This window comes from Chrysoperla carnea, chromosome 1 (genome assembly GCF_905475395.1).
Source record: "Chrysoperla carnea chromosome 1, inChrCarn1.1, whole genome shotgun sequence".
Lineage (NCBI taxonomy): Eukaryota > Metazoa > Arthropoda > Insecta > Neuroptera > Chrysopidae > Chrysoperla > Chrysoperla carnea.
This window is the reverse complement of record NC_058337.1, coordinates 109,459,606-109,478,297: the sequence shown is the minus strand read 5'-3', so window position 1 is coordinate 109,478,297 and position 18,692 is coordinate 109,459,606. Positions and strand designations below refer to the sequence as shown.

At 27.3% G+C, this 18,692-nt stretch overlaps 1 protein-coding gene across 1 annotated transcript in view; it reads right to left on the bottom strand.

Annotated features, from left to right (window-relative positions):
* The window catches only part of LOC123293439 (high affinity cGMP-specific 3',5'-cyclic phosphodiesterase 9A), a 188,121-nt gene extending 186,740 nt beyond the window's left edge, over positions 1–1,381 (bottom strand). The window contains exon 1 of the mRNA XM_044874266.1: positions 1,323–1,381. The gene's annotated coding sequence lies outside the window, so the exon portion shown is untranslated. The remainder of the gene's footprint in view (positions 1–1,322) is intronic.
* Positions 1,382–18,692: the final 17,311 nt, after the last annotated feature.

Here is an 18,692-nt window from a genome sequence, read left to right as displayed (position 1 = left end):
AACGGATATGAAAATATTCCAGTGGTGGCTTACAGTCTGACTAGATAGGTTGACAACACGTTTCTTAGCGACTGTTTTAATAACCATATTCAAATTTTCTTTTAGTAAATATGTAAATTATGTTATCTTAAGTAGCTCGAGTAGAAAAAAATATATAAATTTATAAAAACCTTTTTTTAGTTGACACAGTATATTATTATTTTTTTTTAAATTTTGCTAACAAATAACTGTCATTAGACGAACAAACATACAATAGTTGTACCTACAGACTACAGTTAGTTTATTTTTCTATTGTTATTTTAAAATGTCATGTTTTTCTTCCAGAGCTCTGTCTGTCCTAAGTGACTACACCGTCATTATTATTTTTGTTTTATTTCTATTATTATTCAGAGTTATATAAAGCGAACATGTTAGAAAAACTATGATCCATTATGATAAAGAGAATTTATAAAACGTTGAGAGCTTAATTTTGCGGGTATAAAGTAATTAATAGAACTCTGTTTTTGTGAATTTGGATAGTGAGGAAATCTGACAAACATAATAAATTAATTATTTATGCAAAAAAGGGCCGACTTTTTTTTGCTGCTATCACGTTCTGTAAAACCTGATTATAAGTGTACGATTGGAACATTAAAACCAAATCTATTAGAAAAAAATGGTCGCATTGCCTTGAAAATTAAAAAAATTAATTTCTTAACTCCCGAACTAAAAAAAAAGAGGTGTTATAAGTTTGAACGCTACGTGTGTGTGTCTGTTTGTCTATCTGTCTGTGGCGTCGTAGCGCCTAAGGGGATGAATTGATTGTGTTAATTTTTGTTTCGTTTGAAGGATAATTTAATGGAGAGTGTTCTTAGCTATGTTTCATGTGCGAGTTTTGGGTTTCGTATCTGAACAAACTTAAAAATTGGCGATGATCCTCAATGCTTAGTTTATAAAACTTTAAGGAAAAAGTTATTTTTATGGAGAATGTTCTTAGATATGTTTCAAGTGCGAGTACTTATAGGGTTCCGTTCGTCGGGGGTTTTTAAATTTTGTAAATTTCACTTGTTTTGTAATTAATATTAGTAAGCTTTGTACATATATACCTATATTATATACACAAAGCAAACTTTATTAATATTTCTCAATTTTAAGATGAAATATTTTGAACAATAAGAAATGTTGAGCTTTGTGGCCATTAAAACTTTTGTTTCAAGTTTAGGAAAATTCTGTCGAAAGCATTTTCCACAAGCATTTTGGTAGACTTCTACATACTTTACAAATTGTTTATACAAATATTTTAATTAGCATAATAGTGTTAATAAGTTTAATAAATTACTTACCTTAAGAAATTTTACATGTTCGAAGTATAGAAGCATATTTTGTCGTCCAAAATTTAACTCTGAAACAAAACAAAAATATATATAGGAGTTAAATAATCAATTTTTAAAGTTGAAAGAAACAGAATGAGCAATTTTTATTTTGTAAAAATTTAAGATAAAACATTTTTGTTTAGAAATTTCCATCTGTTTTTCACATACATTTAACACGAACTCATTACACACTGATCAAACACAACGTTGTCTCAGAAAAGCAAACAAGGCATTATTGTGTAAAATTGTTGATCCGTATGTGATGACATCGAACAAAACTTGTTGCTAAACTTGTATAAGACATTTTGTATATATCTGTCCGATTTGGAAACGAATTTCATAGGGTTTTTTAAACCTTAATCACTTAATATATCTGTGAATTTATTCCGGAACTAAAGTGGCACCCACCCGCTTCGCTGGGTTTAAAAGTAAAGATTGATAAAGATTGCTCTCGCTTATCTCCTTTCAATAACACTTGAAATAATAATGGTAAGGATTGTTTTACACAGGTAAAATATATGTATGGTTTTCTATTTTTTTAAATGGTATAATAGTCGTAATTATTCATTGAGTATATCAGGAAAGATGGTCGTGAAATATTTTATATTGACTATTTTTACAGAAATCTGTAATTTATGGTAATGTCAAATTAAATTAATTTTTTAATTTTTTTTTATTAATATATCTTTATAAATTATATCTCATATGTTACTCTAAAGTATGAGCTATATTGCTGTACAATTTCATTAAAAACCATTCGCTAGTTTTAACGTGAAAGCGTAACAAACAAACAAACAAACATGCTTACTTTCACTTTTATAATATATAGAGATTTTCTTGAAATAAGATACAAATATTACAGTTTGTGTCACTGTGCTCCATATTTCTTTAAAGACGCAAAATATTCTAAAACGAATTATATTAATTATTTAAATAAATAAACTTGCTTTTCAAAATAAAATGTTCAATGCAAATGGTTAAAATTAAAATAAATATTCATTTTTATGAAATTCTACCTTTTATTTATTGTTACCTGACTATACAAAGAAGGATAAATAAAATATTTCAATATTTTAATTGAGATAAACTGTTATTATTTAATTATTTTATTAAAAAGTATTTTTAATTAAAGAAAAATACTTGAACTACTTTTTAAATCCTTTATTATTACACTACCAATTATTATTATATAATATTATTTATTTTTAAAATTTGTCAAATCACTAATTTTTAAGATAAATATTAAATATGTTATACTTGTAAAATACACCAAAAACAATAAAATAATTTTTTAATGCAAACGTTGGGATTGTTTGGTCGGAACTTTAATGCAGTTTATTTATGATTCACTAAATATAAACATTTTTAGCGTATAGTATACTGAAGATAGCATATAATATTTCAACAGAGAACATGATTTTAAAGGTTTAATTTTTTTTTAAGTGAAAACTTTTATAGTCGTGTTAAACGATATCTTATATACACAGGGTGGACCATTTTGTTTTATTAGGGCTAATAGATATTTTGTAGTTAACCAATCAAAAAACTACTCAAACAAGAGTTGCTGAGTTTCATGGGAGACATTATGTAAGTCCGTCATAGTCAAATTAGATTTTAAATGGTAAAAGATACAAAACACTTTAAGTTGGAAAGCTGATTCTTATGAACAATCTAAAATGGTCATCCTTCTGAGGGAATGCGACTTAGAAATATGCCATAGATACGAAAAACTTGCTTGTGTCCATATGACTTTGACCTACAATTATCGATAAACTTTCAGCGCATTTACTCCGAAAACTGACGATTTTCGAAAATATGGTTTCGATGAAAAATGTTAGTTTTTTATTAATTTTCTAATTTAAAATGTTATTCTATCTCTTACTATTTAGGATCTAAATTGACTACTAGACCAACCCGGAGAACTAGGTCCAATCTAATGTCAGAACATGATGTCTCCCATCAAACTCTTCAACTTTTGTCTGAGTTATTGGTTGATTGGTTAATTAGCAAAGGAGCTATTAGCCATAATACATTAAATGGTCCATTTAAAATTTATAATAAATAATATTTGGTAGCGTAAAATTTTGGTTTATCAGATGATCAATTTTACCAAATGATTCTGATCTTTGGTAACTTCTCATTATTGTTCATAGTTCATAGTTCAATTTTTATTATTTATAATTGTGTTTTATACTCACGTTAATAATTTAAATTACCAAATTATTATATTTTAATTGTTCATACTATAATTCATGAAAAAATTTAAAAAAAAATTCTGTTTTTCCAAAATTTTAAGTTTTTACTTCCGTCGACAGTCTGCATGACTGACTATCTTTCTTTATTGTTTTCAATGAAAGCCAAATACCCGAAAATTGGGAAAAATGAGAGGAGGTAAAATAGTAAAATTATTCTCAACGTAAGTATAACCCCTAGACAACACTGAAATTCTAGTGAGTTTTTTGATTCAAAGCACTTAGGTGTTTAAAGTTTATAGTTTTTGAAGCGTTCTGATAATAAAAGCATTTTATTTCGAGGCATCTATAGGTTTTATTTCTAAACACTTTAAACGTCATCTGAACTAAAATATGCAGTGTATCTGGTAACATATAGCTAAAACCTATGGTTCCAAACTTTTTTCCCCAAAAACCAAATAGATTCATCTAAGTCTAGGGCTGTTTAACGTAGTTACAGCAGACTATAACGCAATGATTAAAATACAAATAATTATGTAAATGTTTTAACCCCATTTTATTATTTTATATTAATTGAGTATTTAAAATAAATGTACAAATTTAGAGATTATATATTGTTTCCGTTGATAAAAGAAACAAAATGTAATGTGTATTTTTACTAATGAGTTGATAATATTCATAAACATACTTAATAATAAAATATTTATACGATGATTTCATGAAAATTTGCATATCTATTCGAATTTCAAATTAAAATATTTAAATACTTTAAATATATTTTTAGTTCACATTTTTTTTATTTCATTCTCTTTCTGTTACATTTCTAGCGCCATGTTTCATGAACTAATTTTATCTTTAAAGTTATTGAACTACAAGAAAATGAAATACATATATATTAAGAAAACGGATTTTGTCCATATTACTATACGAAAAAGAACGATCTTATTTTAGAAAAAAAATTTGGAGGTATTTTACAGTTTCTTAAAGTGAAATCTGTGAAATTTTATAAATAGATCTGAATTCAAAAGTTTTAATCTTTGATGGGCAAAAAGGTATAATTCTGGAATATTGTGGGATACAGATATAGATTTGCCAAACAATATCGAAGCAGCCTTCTCTCAAAAAATTTTATAAATCTTGATTGAAAGTTTAGTATAGAAGTAATTTAAACTCGTAAATGATAATTTTATAATTTTTCTTATACAAATCTCTAAAATCTGATTTTTGTATAATAGTTAAATAAATCCATGTGAAATTTTATCAGTCAAATGAAATTGAATAATGAGTCTTCAATTACTTCACGATTTGCATATATTCACGTCGTTGAGTCATCTCAATAATTCTTCAAGCTTTTAATCTCTGAAAAAAATTTAATAAATAAAATTAAATAAAATCATTAAAATGATTTGAGCATTTTTAATTTTGATGTTGAATTAAAATACGATTCTGAATTCGATGGTGAACTTAAAATCCACTCCTGTTACAACGAATAAACTTAATTTAATAGAATCAAATATAGCTACTGAATTTACAAACGCAAGCACGTATATATAATAGAATTTTTTTTCCTTCAAGATATACATATTTATAAACTAAGAAAAATAAGTAAGATAGGTAGTGAATGAAGTGCCTACCAATATATTATACAGAATGTTTTTTTTTTCAAACTTTCCACCCATGAAGAAAAGAGAATGATAAACAAACAAACAAACAAATCGAAAATACGTATCTGCTCATTTTAAAAGAGAGTAAATTTACAGTTTTAAGTTTATTAATGTGGGGCCGTTTTGAAAGGAAACAGGTAAACTATTTTTGAAATTATGTTTTTTATCACAAGTTCGGAAGGGTACTAAACAAAAAAAACTGTTGAATACCGTCCGACCGACCAACGCTTTTTTTAAAGCTTATTTTCTTAAAAAATGAACTGTATTTTCTAGGAGGTCGTTGTCTTGTGATTGCGGTGGCCGCATATCATGCTATGGGTCGTCAGGTCGAAAACATGCCCATAGATTTTTTATTATTTTAGAAAAAGCAAAAACTTAAAATGCATAAATTATAGCATAAAAATAGAATTCCTACCGGATGTACCACGATATCTCTTGCTTTTTTTAATTTTTTTTTATGGAAGCATACTTTTTTAACGGATTTTTGTGTTTTGCTTTTTTCCTGGATCTCAATTTTTGACACCTGATTTTAATTATTTATAGGTTAAAATGTTTCTACAAAGAAATCATTCATTTAAGTACTGAAAATAATATTTTTACTTTGTTGAAAACTTTTAAACATACCAAACTAAAAAAATTATAAAAATGTTTCAACAAATGTTACTCTTTTCGACAAAAAATAAAATACGTAGTGCTATTTAAATCCTAGAATATTATCCTTCCGTTTCTATGTGGTTTTGTCTAATCTATATGTAATTGGCTAGATATTGTTAACGTTACACAAAATCTCTATGCATCATATGCTTATGACATATGACTATGATAAGCGCACATAGGAAATAACTGGCAGTCATCTCTCTCATTCATCATATCTCACCCACTTACAGGCTAGCATATTCCTCGCGTTATATATGTATAATATTCTATGATTTAAATGTACTGTTTGAGAGAAAAAGATGTACTGTTTGAAGACAAACTCGTAGAATAAAACTAAATAATATATTTTCATTTCCCATTAAAATAAGCTATTCGTTTCCAAGATATTGTGGTGGAAACTTTTCATAAAATTTTATGGTATAAGATACCTTTACCTATGGTAAATATGTAGAATAATTTCAGTTAATACACTTTATGATTTCTAAAAAGAAGAAAAAAAATCCCCGTGGACATTATTAAAATTGTTATTGCTCTTTGAGTTTATCAAATGAAATTGTATTATATACAACAAGCATATTAAATATTTTTGATATGATATAGATATGTATTAAAAAGTTAAATTTTTAAATATTAATCCCTATCTACAGGAACATAAGTGAGGCTGCAATTATGTGTGTAAAACAGTCATTTTCCTGTTTATTCCAAGAAATGCCATATTAGCTTCTTATCAGTTATTTTTATTGCTCTATATATTATGGTAATGACAGATTAGAGCGCTCTAATTTCTCATTTTCGAATGGAGAAGATGAACAAGGAAATTTTGACTAGAAAGGGCAGCTTTGTCCACGATTTTGTCATAATTAATATAAAAGAATTCTATAGTCGAACCTAATCTTGGAAAATGAAAATCATAAAAGTTGAAAATAGATTGAAAAATGGTTCTGATTTTGTAATTGCGAATCACTAAATAAAAATATGACCTAAAAAAATGGAAAATAAATTTTCGATATGTTATCTACGCAGATCACTCGCTTGTTTCAGTTTCTCTCATTTAATTCGAAACTTATTAAATTTTACGAGAGAGGTTTTTTTTAAGCAACAATAACCACTGATATTTTTCTAATGAGAAAACAAAGTTTTATTTGATGCAAGATCGTTGAATTGTTAGAAAACCGAAGCGATATACAATAATCATTACCAGTTGTAAATATGTAAAAAAATTTGAATCGTCTACGGGAAGGAATTACCGCTGTGGCTAAGAGACCGTAACTGTGATAATATTATATTTTGTGTCGAAAATTTTTAATCAAATTTTGAAAACCTATAAATTTGTCGCCAAATCACCATTTTTATCCAAGTTGTAATTATTTTAACATTTTGTTAACTTGAATTATTCAAGTCTAAGAGAGTGTATTTTGATTCAAATACCCCACAATTAAAAATTTTCTTTTTTTAAATCTGAATTAGATATACTTAAAAGCATTTAGAAATTTCTTTTTGGAAATTGATTTATCTTCAATTTGTGGGAATCAACATTTTACTCAAAGTTATGAATTGATTGATTACAATGATATATTCCATTTCTACTTTGTGATAGATACTAAGAATTCATTTAATTAATTTTACCACAAATATTAATATTCAATAGAGACCAATTACTCATACAATGTTGTCAATAGTATTGTATTCTATTTTATAATAATGTATTACGAAATACAAATTGTATAAAATATATCTTTCTATAATAGGCTTTTGTATCGATTTATATATTATGATTTGTAATTTCAGATAATGATTTTGATAAATTACAGTATGGAGTGGGAACTAGGGATTCCAATAAAACTGTATAAATATATAAATAATAACAAAGTTTTCAAAAATCACAAAAAATTCCTAGGTCATCGAGCTTTTTATTATTATTTTATCGTTCAAAGTTGGTTGAAAAAATGATGAATCATATAGGTTATACTTTTCAATTGGATATTTCTATATCAAAAAATCTAGTGAGTGTGATAAAAAACTATCTAAAATATTTAGACAATCTTGTTGTTTATAATAATATCCTAAAAATAAAAGGTTGTCGATGATATAACAAAAAAATTTTAATTTAATTTTGAGTTCATCGAAGATTCACCATTTGATTAACAGAGACAACTGTTGTATAGAGTATTGATGATTGAAGAGAGATATCTATATTATCAAATTTATAAGCAGCACTTGCACACAGTATATTATAAACTTTTGTGTGGGTTTTGCGTGGTATTGTAAAAAAATATGATTCAAGGTTTATACAACTCTGTATACAAAAAGACGCTATCAAGGATTTAATACTCAAAATATTCCTAAATACAAATTTTATCTTTTTAAATTTTAAACAAAAATTTTAAGAGAATGAATTACAATAAATTTACCTTTAAGCAACTTTTTTACGAATACGTATAAAAAAAATAAATATAATTTAGAAATAATTTTAAGTATCAGCAATTTTCATTCATCCCCTTCTCCTGCCAACAACAAAGTACAATGTATCTCAAAACGAACATGAATTCAGGCGACTTATATATATATATTTTTTTTCCTTCTTTCGCCCAATAAAACTTTATATATTCTCACAAAAGTAAAAAAAAATAACAAAAATTACTCTTAAGAGTTTGTATATAAAAACACACGTACAAGTTTACAAAAAATATAATTGTACTGAAGTTTACAGTTATTCTTTTTCTCAAAATAACTCAAAAATGGAATATTTTCTGAGAAAAATTGAAAAAATTAAATTTAATCGAGTTATGAATTTAACGATAGCTTTTCAAAAACTTTTTTTTTTTAATTATTCAATTAATTTCGATGATAATTGCTATCAGTTGGTCTCAACCTTGAAGCAGAATTGAACACAAATATACTCTTTTACTCAGAATGGACTCCATAGTATTGAGAAAAGTCGCCGACAAGAGAATTGAGACCTTAATGAGTGACCTCAATGAGATAATCCTGAAATTTATTTTAAGGCAATACACAATTCTAAAATAAATTCACAAGAATTAAAAAATCACGATAAATTTTTCGAGTACAGAGCCCTAAACTCGCACTTGCAACATAGCTAAGAATATTGCCCATTAAATTAGGTAACTTTCGAACGAAACAAAAATTGACTCCCATTTTGACATTTATGTTTTCGATGGAATATCTTTTGTTTTTGTAAATAAACTGTCTCTGTTTCAATACAATTATTTAGTATAGTAGTATCTGTTACAACCATAATACATTACTAAACTATTATTTCAAATCAAGTGAAAATTGACTGTTTTCGGAATATTCTCCTTCGTATATACAAAATTACGCAGCTGGGAGAAAAATTTCAACTTCTCAGGTCATCGGAAAGTATTTTAGGTTCTTGCCTATTTTTAAATTCCGATTATTATCCGTTAATATCTTTATAACAGTTTGATCTGCATTACGAAATTTGGGGCTCCAACTATTCCAAGGGACTGACTAGATTATATATGTTTTTTACCACCTTTCCGATGATAATTTCAATTATCAGCTTCTCAATTTCAAACTATTAATTAAATTAATGTTGTTGTGACGGCGGGAATCGAACCTGCTACAATAAGCATACCGTGAACGGAATTGGTTACGCCTGAACCAACTGAGCTAATAGGGCGAATAAGGTATTATTTTTTTTCTAAGGTATTATAATTTTTTAGGTTCTTTAGTACTCTTATAAAATGTTATGTATTGTACGTATTTATCCTTTTCATTATACCAACACAAAACAAGGCTTACTCGAAAAATCCTTACAGGCATATCACAAATAGAATCATATTCTCTTGTGTATTTTTTTTTTTTTTTTTTTTTTTTTTTTTAAATGAAAAGAAGAAAAAAACATGGGTGAATTTTTATAATAAAACTTCTATATGAAATCATCTCTCAACTTTTTTATTTATATTTGTGTTTATTAATCATGTGCCCTTGATGTTTTACACACATTTTACTGTATGTAAATTATAATCGTTGGCTACACATTATTATTATTATTATTATTATTATTATTCCTAAGAAAAGCATTAAATTTTTGTCCTCCTCATTTTCATCTTTTTTGTTGTTGTTGTTGTTGTAGGTAGATAATATATTACAAGTCGCAGTGGGGGTGACCTATAAAAATTAGGTCAATAATTTCCTGATAAGGAAAATCACTTAGCTAGCCTGTTTTTTTTACATGGTCTTATTTAACTTGCAATATTTATATGTATATTTGCATGCCTGTATGTTTGTTCGAGACAAATCTTGAAACTGAATTTTAAAGCAGTTATTCTCAAGCAATTGAGCTGAAATTTTACATATACGTTTAGCTTGTACATGGTTGCTAAGTGACGTCACTCAAAATTTAATATCACGGAGTAGTTATTTTTTATGCACTCCTTTGATATGGGTACCAAATGAAAGGGTTTGCGGAGTAAGTTTTCAATGCTTCGACCATATTTGATATGCATACTTTTTAAAGTTTGAAGTTAAAATTTAAATAAAAAATACCGTTTAAAAGGCAATATTTTATTGTACCTACTAAAAAAATGTGGAACTACGAACACCCTGCTTTGTAAAAATTCGGACAACTTCACTTTTTCATTTATTATTTAATTATCTTAGAATAACAGACTGACTAATATGAACGCACAGCCAAAACATCCGGTGCTAAACTCGCAAACTGAACTGATTTTAAAGATCATTGCCAATTTTTAGGTTTTCCGGATACGGAACTCAAAACTCGCACTTTAAACATAGCTTAGAAGACTCTCCTGTAAATTACCTTTCAAACGAAACAAAAAATATCAAAATCGGTTCAACCTTCGGGCGCTACGATGCCACAGACAGACAAATAGACACACACATACAGGTCTAACTTATTACACCCTTTTTTTAGTTCGGGGATTAAAAATAGCATTTTTGAAAATTTTGAAGACAACAATAATTATTAAAAATGCTATTTCGAAGTAAAATAAAAATTATCATAGTGAACCAGAAATGTTCTTGAAGGAATTCGAATAATTTTCTTAGTGTCTAGATCAAAGTACTGGCTATAGATGTAAGTTTCGATCTAAGGACGAAAAGATATGAAAAAAAATTTGATTTCCAATTTTATGGTGAATACAATTATTTTCTATAAGAGAAAACTTAAAAAGAAAGAAAGTAAAGAAAGCTACCCCACGCTTAAATAAAAAATAATGTTTACAAAATCTTCTTCACTTATGTCAATTTTAATGACAAATTATTATTTCTAAAATGAATTAAAAACATGTTTATAAAAATTCTAAAGAATTTAAAAAGAAATATTGTATAATATTTTGAGGAGAATATGAGGAGGATAATTACTCCGGATATTCTTTATATATTACATTCGATTTCGAAAATTTTTTAATAAAAATTCAGATCCGTTCTTGACTGAAAATGATTATTTTAACAAACAATGAAAGAAACACAGAAAGTAAGTCAAATTTTCTATCCCATCTTGCAATACAATATCGTCTATAAATGGGGGTTTTGTGAGTTGTTTATACATAAATTTTTGTGTTTGAATTTTAGCATGAAACTAATTATTAAATTTTAACATTATTGCACTAATTAGCACTTATTAAAATTTCATGTATCACAATTGTATTTCAATCATTTTCACGTCGTGATAATTCATTTGAAGTCTCATTATAGAAACGTGAAAATTTAATGCTTTTATTTTCCTATACATACATTATATATGAATAATTGATACATTTAAAATATGCTGCATGTCATAAACATCGTAAATAATTGATACAGAAAATTATATTTTTTCATATTTAAAATGTTTTAAAGTGGATGGCTCATAAAAATTTAATGTATACGGAAAATTAGAAAATATGTCTATTAAATATTGTTGCTTTTACTTAAAACATTCGAATACGTTAAAGTTTTTATAATGATTTCAAAAATATTTGATTCACTCTAAAAGCATTGTCCGCATATTTTTTTATGATAGCTCATTTCATTATTCAGTAATTTTAAAACATAGTTTAGAAGCTTTTGATACCTCAGTAGGTATTTTATTAAAATCATAATCTATATTATGCAAGGATATTTCCCAGATATTATATAATATCTGGGAAATATCCTTGCATAATATAGATTATGATTTTAATAAAATACCTTCATGATATGAGTTTCATGATAACATATATAAAAAATGTCTAATTGCCTTTTGTGAAGGAATAAAGTAGTTTTAGATTTCTGATCATTCAATACAATTTCTACTTAACTAGAAACAAGTACATAGCTAAGAACACTCTCCATTAAATACAATTTCAAACAAGCAAAAAAATACAAATCGGTTAATCCGCTTAGGCGCTACGATGCCACAGACAGACACACACACATATCGGTCAAACTTATAACACCCCTTTTTTTAAGTTCGGGGGTTAACAAAACAAGATCAAAGTATATGACCAATGTTGATTGATTGTGGATTTTTGTAGGTATTGTAAATTCATTCACAGTAAACCACTGAATTGAAGAAATTACGACTAATTCGAAATTACTGGATTGAAATAAACGTGCATAGATACTTGGCTCATAATATTCTTGAAATTTATTTGTAAAAAATATTATATGTCATAATACTTAATTGTGTAATAATTTTAGTGATAAATATAGTAACAATAAAACTAATAATTATGAATCAATTTTAATAACAAATGCAGATGACGTTCTTGTAAGTAACTTTTTTCCTGTGATTTATTATATTATAAGTTTTATTGAAAGCATTCTTACTGGTACATAACCTATAAGTATTATAAGTATTATATTCGATATAAAATCGTCATTTTCAATATGCAAGGAATTCAGGAGATATGCAAGTATTGAATAATACTAGGGATTTCAATAAAACTTTATAAATACATTTTTTGATTAACAAAGTTTCTCCAAAAATCACAAAAAATTACTAGGTCATTGGGCTTTTTATTTATTTTTTATTTAACCTTTTCAATTTTCAATTTTCATATTTCTAAACAAAAAATCTACAGAGTGTGATAAAAAAACTATCTAAAATATTTAGACAATCTTGTAGTTTTAAGCAATACCATAAAAATAAAAGGAAGTCAATGATATAAAAACGAAATTTTAATTTAATTATCACTGCATCGAAGATCCATCATTTGATGAACAGAGACGACTATAGTAAGAGTATTGATGATTGAAAAGAGATTTCTATATTATTAAATTTATAAGCAGTACTTGCACACAATATATTATGTATTTTTGTGGTTGCGTGGTATTGTAAAGTTAATAATAACACATTATTTGACTACAAAGCATGTATATGGTTTATATGTATGTACCGTGCAATAAACCAAAACTTTTGTACAATACTGTAGGGAAACAAACACCTTAATTCAATAAATATTTACGTTATAATTAATAAATATGATAAGATTATGTTTAATTTTGTACTAAAGATATTAACTTATTCGAATTCGTATTAGTTAATTAAAGAATATTTAATTCGTGAAATATATGACGCATGTGCAGAACGCGTGTGCGTAAATCTCCTCACGTGACTTAGATTACCGTATGGTTGACGGGAGAGACGATGGATAGAATTTTCTTAAACCAAGAAAATACTGGAAAAATCAGGTTAAGAACATATATTCTTGCAACTGTATGTAATATTTCAATGGAATAATAATAACATTTTATAATAAACTCTGTAACAAACTAAACTAAACTCTGTATACGTACGTATGTATGACTATTAGTTGGTATATATTCGAACCTTTTCTGATTGACGTTTAATTAAATTAAAGTTCATAAATTAATGTAATAATAAGCATAAATGCATTCACTCACTCACTTCATGTTTATTACTTCTATCTATCTATCCTATACATTCTATTTACACAAATAATATTAAGTTGTTTAACCTTCTAATTACATGAATTTTTGTTTACTTTATTTCGAGAACGGTAGAATTAAAATGAAAGTAAAAAAATTCAAAAACTTCCCTATGAATAATTATAATTAAAAGTTTTTGAGAATTATATGCCTACCTACAAAAGTCTGCCGAGATACAAAATATTTAAAATTACGAATTGTATATTTTCTACCATCTTGCTCAGTTTGGAGAGAGAGTTCACGGGGCTGCGCAAAGTTTAAAAGACAGAAATACAAGATTTTCCAAAAAATGTATCCACTTTTTCCTTTTGGAGAAAAAATTTATAAATGAATTTTTGCAACATTAACATAACGCGATGAATATCCAAAATTTTTGTATGACCAATTGCGGTGTTTACAAGTGTTGGAAAACTATATATGTTGCAGAAAAAGTTTATTGTTAGTAAGATGTGACTCTTTCTAGACAGAGTAAACTCTCAAGAAAAACATCAGTAAAAGTTTATCCAAAATTAGTAAACACATTTTTCGAAGAGTTAACAATGTCTACTATGGCTTAACAAAATTTTATTCCCTGGGAAGTTCGACCGAGACATATTTTGTTCTGTGATTGTGTGTTTGTTTTGATTGATATTTTGTTGAAAGTTGAAATGTTACTGAAAATTTAACATTTTGAGTTTTGTCAAAAATTACAGTTTAACTAATCGTATACAACGATTCGCATTACCTAAGTGTATAGAAATTGTTGTGGCCTTAATATAATGAATTATAAACAAAAACGCTTAACACTCATTATACCTAGCCTAGTCTATACACCGCACCTATAAATTTGACTTAAACTGGAACTTTAATCTGTGAATTCTAATTTCTCTAAAGCGTAAATCGAGGGTCAAATTTAAACCAATATTTTAGTATAACACAATCTAAATGGTAAACCACAAATATGCATGTCTATTCTGAAAGGTATTATTTATAAAGTTTCGGATTTTACGCAAGGTCAAACATTTACGTACACTGCTATTGCAAATCAATTTTGGTAAATAAATATATCTTTCGATATTGTGAGATAGATTTTGTACAACATCATTTTCAGACAAATTAAGAGAAATAATAAAGCCATTTGTGTAGGCGGCGATGTTATAACCTCCTCTAGCAAAATTCAAGATTTTTCAAGGACAATATTATTTATGGCTAATACCGGTATCCATAGACATTTTTTGTTTGTTGCGAAATTATTCTTTTGAGAAACAAAGTATCAATGATAGTTAAAGTAGTTGCCGTACTATGGGCATAGTGTCAGAAAATTATAAATTTTTGAATACTTTTTAAAAATTACCGTCAAAATTTAAATTCGATTGTGTCTACAAGGAAAAAGCTAATTAAATGGAGAGTGTTCTTAGACATGTTTCAAATGCGAGTTTAGGGTTCCGTAACTGAAAAATTTGTCGGGGATTTTTAAAATTTTTTACATTTCTATTGTGTACCAATTTATTGATGTTTTTTTGGCAGAAATGAAAAACTGCTATGCCAACTTTGAGAAATTTTCGGACTACTTTTATTTTTTCGTTTCTGATTTACACCCATGAACGAAAGATGTTTAACTTAAATTATTACAATAATCATAAAAATTCTTCGATATACAAACTAAAGTCGCTCCTTTAATTTCAGTCTTGACTGGCTAAAGAACGAGATACTAAAAAGAGATGATGTTTATTAAATAAAATACAAAATTGAGAGATACATAAAACATAAGAAACATGATATAATAAAATTCATTGGTAAATTATTTATTACAGGAAATAATTCATCAGTTGATAAATTTATTAAATAGAAAGAAGACTGATGAGATAAAGAATATTTATACAGAATGTCATAAAAATAATGGGCGCATATTATAGTACAACACGTTTCGGAATTATTTCTATGATTACACTGGGCAAATATTAATTTTTTGTGACGCCTTGTATTTGAAATACTACAATGATTAATAAAAGTTATAAAGCTTTGAAACCATGGTTATTTACACGTCAGCAATATAACTAATTTTGAAAAATATTTATCATATGTAACACATATATAAAAATTTTAAGAAACACAAAATCCAGTTTGATTCTCTTAAACGTCCTAAACGATTAATCGATTTCAATTCTTTTTGAATTGTTTCTTAACTATCATTCAAGAAAATCTGCTAAGCCGTTTGTAGATCATTACTTTCCTATTTGATCTCAGGAACAGAATCCTAAACTCAAATTTGAAACAAAGCCTCTCTCGGTTAGTCCAGTAGTATTGCGCTGTTAGATCCAAACGATCAGCATACTATCCAACAGTAAATATTTCTTTAGATCACAGTATGCATTTCACTTGAAGAAATATAAAAATGATGTACACGCTAGCATGTGACCGAACACGGAGGTTATGTATTTATGTAGATATTCTACTTGACTAAGCTGAAGGAACGAACATTCATAATCATTTCTATGTAAATCATATTTGTATACTGCGTTCTTATAAATGCAGACAAAAAAAATTCAACTTTAATTTAATATTTCATATCCCGCTTAATAGTTTGTTGGTGATGGTTATTTGTGAAACCAGTCGACGTCTCGCCCACGAAATTTCTAAGCATTCACGTTAATTGGAATATGACCATGATTATTATCATTGTTTCAATTTAAAAATAAATATTGGTTTGAAACAGGGTTCATGCTAGTGACCATTTCAATACTAAAGAAACAAGCCGTGGATAGGATCAGTTGCGACCCTTGAGGTCCACACTAATAACTTTTCAAATAAAACAGCTCGACCGAATGTTATGAAATTCTTTTCGGATCATATGTTAATAAGTTTGGGTCGACATCTCAATGAAATCGATATATTTTTTTTTTTCGCTCGATTTTTTTCCGATTTCGATAAAACTCTGTATATATAGTAATTTTTACCCAAAAAATACAAAAATCGGGTGTATGTATCGATTGGATGAATAGTTTCTGAGAAAATCGCTCTATGTGTCCAATTTTGGATTATATCTCAAAAGCAACGCATCCAATCATTAAATAAAACCGAATTTTTGATTTTTTGGGGCAAAATTATCTTATATAATGAATTTTATCAATATCGAAGGAAAAAAAAATTTGGGAAAAAACCCTTTAGAAAAAATCGAAAGAAACGGGAAATAATTTTTGTTTCCGATTTCGATAAAACTGTATATAGGGTAATTTTTTTTTTAAATGTAAGAAGTATGTCTGATTACCTTGGTTGAACAGATGTCCATAAATTGTATCATCTCCTTTACCTTATTTTATGAAATTCCAACCAATAAATTTAATTTTTTTTAATATATCTTTATTATATCATTATGGCGCATGTGTTATTCTGATGTATGAGCTATATCATTGTCAAGTTTCATTCAAATTCATTCAATAGTTTTTGCTTGATAACGTAACAAACAAACAACCTTACTTTCACACTTAGAATATATAGGGATAATGTAGGAATAAAAGTTTAAAAGTATACGAGAAGAGCGTGGTAAACAACTTGTGAGTCATATTTTATTGCACAATCATTTAATGAAACAGGCAGTCATTCACTTCATTCACTTTAGCTATCACTTTGGCATTATGTTAATTGCGTGGTTTCGATCCTCACACGAGGATACTTTTCTAGAACGTGTTAAATTCAAATATTTTATATAGAAAAATCATTCAAACTATGCACGAAAAACGTTTACCAACTTTTTTCATATTAGAGTACAAAAAAAATCAACACATTTTCACTTGCTAACAGAAAACAACATTACACCAACAGAAAAATTTATTTAGTATAAAAACATGTTTATTCAATTTTAGTTTAATATTTCAAAAAGCATATGAATTTTATTTTTATATAATAAAGTTTTTCATAATTTTTATGACTGACTCGACTATGTTTGTATGTTGTATAGTATTCTCAATAGACGAAATAATATAAATAACATACACGAAGCAATTCAAATTTTTATTATATAACAGATATACTGCTGCATATTATTCAAAGACTGACGAAAATGTACATTTATATGTAGCAAAGAACTTTACGAGTTAGATGGGTGTGTTTTGAAAAATAATATGAAAAATTTCTATCACAAAATGCATCTAAATGAGAAAAAAAACTCATGAGCAGCTGAGCTTCGTCACTATGGTCATATTTTTAACTGGATAGGTTAGGTTAGGTTGTATTGGCTGTCCACGAAGGACACACTTAGGCTATAGAGTCCATTGTGATACCATATATGTGTTTTACCACCTTTCCGCTGATAATTTCATTTATCAGCTCCTCAATTTCAGAGGCTGAGTGCACCTCCTTCATGCATATACCATGCACTACACCAGCCGATCACAACTACTAATTAAATTAATTTTGTTGCGGCGGTGAACCCGCTACCCTAAGCATACCGCGGACGGATTTGGTTACGCCTTAACCAAGTGAGTTGATAGGGCGACGAATAGGTACACTGAAAAAAAAATTTTTAATACCAACCGATATGAGGTTGTCTCAACCTCATCGCGAGATCATATAAGGCGAATCATAAAGATCATAATAGAATTTCCTCTGACATTACATCGATCTGCTAGAAACGCAATACATAACAGACCTGCATATCCACTTTTAGCCCATTTTAACTTCAAGAAGCTACTAGAGGCTTTCAAAAATAACAAAAACCTCTTAAATGGTGTTCTAATAGGTAAAATACTACTTTTATTTCACATACGCACATTTCCTCGTTGATCTACGGTAGTATATATAGGTCTATATTTTTCTGGAAAAAATAACTAAAAATAAATGTATGTTTCGAGTGCCTTCCAAAACTTTTTTCTATTATTTAATTTTGTTTTTTTTACAAAATTAATATGATATTATTAAAAAAACTAAATGTG